Source organism: Symphodus melops (assembly GCF_947650265.1).
Source record: "Symphodus melops genome assembly, chromosome: 15".
Classification (NCBI taxonomy): Eukaryota; Metazoa; Chordata; class Actinopteri; order Labriformes; family Labridae; genus Symphodus; species Symphodus melops.
This window is the reverse complement of record NC_136705.1, coordinates 20,039,820-20,043,913: the sequence shown is the minus strand read 5'-3', so window position 1 is coordinate 20,043,913 and position 4,094 is coordinate 20,039,820.

The window sequence follows — 4,094 nt, the reverse complement described above, 5'->3', positions numbered from 1 at the left end:
CACACACACACACACACACACACACACACACACACACACACACACACACACACACACACAGAGGTAATCCTGCTCCTTCAGGCCAGATGTCGTCCAGACAGACTGGCAGTGAAAGCTTTACTGGAATTTGGACTACATAAACACACACTGTTAATACAAATACACACTTACTATGTAACACAATTAGATTACTTTCATCTCTGCTTGTTGTGTCTCCCTCAGATTATCTCCACAGCTGTTTGATCTCAGTCAAGAACATCCATGAATCCTACCAACAGAGAAATACGATTAAATATGGACGGGCAGGTGGATGAAGAAAAGAAGAAAGAGGATTTGTATCTAAAAACCCAGTATATTTACTGGTGATTTGAGAGTTCACACCGGGAGAGGTGGAGTGTATGCATGGAGAAAGCAGACTGACGTTGACCTCTAATGGTAAACAGCAGAATTACATTTGATAGTATTGAAAATGGAAAATCACTAGGTGGCGCCACAGGTGTAAGAATGAACGAGTCAGGATGAGATCCAGAGTCAAAAGAGGAAGCCAATGCATAGCCTTGGGCAATACACACACAGGCCTACATGAAAACACACAAACACACACATCAGAAGAACACACTAATTGCTGATACACACATAAACATTCAAGCAAGACTTGCAGCACTGGTTCCTGAGGCTTTCTTCTGTCCGTCCAGTTTCAAACATCAAAGCGAAGCAGGAAACGTTTGTTTTAATGGCCGAAGGATGTTTGCACACTGTCAATACTTCTAAAGTCCAAAAGTCAAAGTTTGGCTTTCCTGCGTCTGCTTCAGCATGCTATTTATGTTTACAGACATGTCTGTGAATCTCCTTAACATCTACATAGTTAAACAACACCTGAGCAGCTGTCTCTGTTTGTCCAAATCTGTTTTTTTTTTCTGTCATGTGATGAGAAATAGAAACCAAATGGCGTTTAAAGGCCAGTTTTTTTATGTCGCAACTCTCAAAGTTTCAGGTGAAGAAACTGAGCTGTCTTCAAAACATCTACGTTGAGAGAAAGATTAATCTCAGATACACTTGTGACACTCAGGCATGCGTGTGTGATTGTGCTGATCACCTGAGTGATCAGCACAATCACTATGGGTGTGTCTTAGCCCTCTCTTGTGACTACATTTATTTCCCTCTCATGTTACTTCCTGCTCTCCTGCTGCACAAACAGAAAACCACAGGGCATCTTGTAATGTGTTTTGCTGCCTTCATATTGATTTTGTTGGCTGAAAAGAGGAAAAATATGATAGAAAACTGGGTCCTGTTTGGGCAACAACAAAACAACAAAAACCTGGAGTGGTGTATTCAGCCTGGCTTTGATAACAAATATAATCAATAGGCTTCGAACAGTAGTTTGATCTCTGCATAATTGACACAGCCTTTTGTGGATTTTTCTCTCAAAATATCCCACATGTTTATCAGGTTTTCTTCAGACGCCAGCCTGTGTGAGTTTGACTGGCATGTGTCTTTCTGTGACAGACAGACCGAGATGCGGTCGACTGGAGGAAGCAGATAAAGCGGCTGATTGATTTGGGAGTGTGTGTGAAGGCTTAGACGCGTGTCTTTCTCTGTGGTGTCAAACCGGTCCGGGAGGAGGCGTGAACCAGCGACAGTATCTGTTTGTTTTGGGGGAAGAAAAGTGCAGAGTGACACACTTCCCTTGTCACTTCATTTGGCAGGCTTTTCCATAATGGTGACATCCACAAAAGTGTCTCAGAGTGGAGACAGTGACGAACTTTACAAGTTTCTTTTTTTGTGATAACTATAGAATGCCATTACACACAGACTTCAGTGTTCTCTAAAATCTACTTCTGATTGGATGAAACTTTTGCTTTTGCTTTAACTCGTTCATCCATTCAGATTTGGGATGCAAGCGACCCCCAGTTGAGGACTTAAAGATGGCTTTGTGTCACGCATGTCCTCGCAGCATTAGCCGAAGTGTACTTAATGCTCTATATCCTCTTAATTCGTCCTGACTGCCAGAACTACCATATCTCTTTCTTGAACAGAGATCCAGGCAATGAATGGAAAGTTGGGAAATGCTCCAAAATGCTAAAAATGAACCTTTAGACCTCAAACCTTGAAATAAGATGAATATTTTCTCATTTCTTAGTTCTTTTGTATTATTTACAAAGCAGTCAGTGTTGCTCAACAATGGGTAGAAAGTCTTGTCAAAGCTATTTGTCTTCATGAGCCACACTGACTTTCTGATTTCTTCGATGCCATTTTTGACTCAAATCGTTAATCAATATGTATGGGGATGCACGTTCTAGGTTGTGTCATTCTATGATTGTGGTTTATCTAAACCTTCTCAAAAGCGTCTCTGCATGCTCATGTCTAGCTCTGCATCCAGAAGAATGAAGAAAAAAAGAGGAGTAGAAATAATAGAGACTGCAGGAACAAAGGAAGAACAAAAGGAGCGGAACCTATCAACCACACAGATGTGATTCCTACACCTCCCTTCTCTTTTCTACTCCGTCTTGATGAAGGTTATCTTGATATGTGGTTGATGTCTGCAAGCAAAAAAAAAGTATCTATTTTTTATTATCGTCTGTCACTGACAGCCCTTTCATCTGTCTTTCCTGGCATGACATTTATCTACTACTTGGATTCACACACAAAAAGAAAAAAAGATCTGTGGAAATCATTTTTCATATAGTCCAGGAATAGAACAGATGTTTTAATCTCCGATTAAACTGCCTGACAGATTATTTCTATGAGGAGGGTTTTTCAAACAACTCAAGCAGACCGTTTGCTGACAGTGTCGAAGTGCTGAAATGTATACTTCATTATGCTTATGATTGCTCTGGTGAACCTTATTTCAGTGCTTAAGGAAGAGACGAGGAACTACTAAAGTCTGTCAATAAGATTCATCTTCAGGGAAACATGTTGATCCATTGTTGCACTGTTGGTGGACTCTGCTGAAATACATACATTGCTATCACAAAAAACCATGAAAAGAAGCAGTTACTTGATTAGATATATTTAAAAAAGAAATCTAGTTATTTATCACAGCTCTTTTTCTTCATCCCTATCAGTATTTATCTGTTGATCTATCAGGATGTAAAGGTCTTGATCCCATTGTTAAAAACCCCTCCCGAGAAGATCCATCTCTTCAGTGTGTTCGATGAGACCCTGACACTTCCTGTCATCCTGTCACAATATTCATCATTTCATTGAAGAAAAAAAAATGGTGTAGCGTCTCGCTTGATTCGATGGTTAAGCCATCGTCACACATCGAATCAAAGAAGCAGCATTTTATTTGATCTACATTTAAAGGGAATGAGATGTTAATATACCACTCAGATGGCTGAAGCTCTTCATGTTGCCCCTGATTAAACTGAGGAAGCCTTACGTAAATTAAACGCCGAGCATGACAGGTTGTTAATAACATGTCAAGCTGCACGCACTGCAGGTACCTGGCGCTTTAACAAGTCGCCCTGTGGCTGTGTTTGTCTGCGTGTGCATAACACGCCCGTCCTATTTATGGCTGTTGTGTCGTGCTGCCGGTTATATATCATAACAGCAGTTATTGTGTGAAAGCTGGGTGTTTCCCCTGAACCCGGGCACATGAGAAAAGGTTAAATGGATGATGGAAAAATCTGTTGTATCAATTGACTGTGGCATTTCAGACAGATCCTTTCTGAAGGCTCGGAATAAAGGATGAAGGCTCTTTTATGAAAGGTGCACAATCTGAGGTCACACTTCCACCAGCAGAACACAGAGACCTGTGATGAATGTGTGAGGGGGTTTCATGCCAACAACAGTAGTCTAACACACTCCAGTTGGATCTGATACAGTCCTGCCAGGACATGAACCTCCCAGCTACATTTTCCGCACCACTCTGTGCCATGCTTTGAACAGCCCAAGGATACGCTGCAAAAAAAAATCAATAAATAAAAAAAAAAAAAATCAAGCCAGCTTCTTGCAACAATACTTAAGAGTGTTCGACGATTTTTACAGGATGAGCCAATTTTCTACGCCTCTTCTTAGATTATCATTTTCATCTTTGACCAACAAAAGAGGCGGTGTAACCACACACACAGTGAGCAATGATGAGAGGAGAC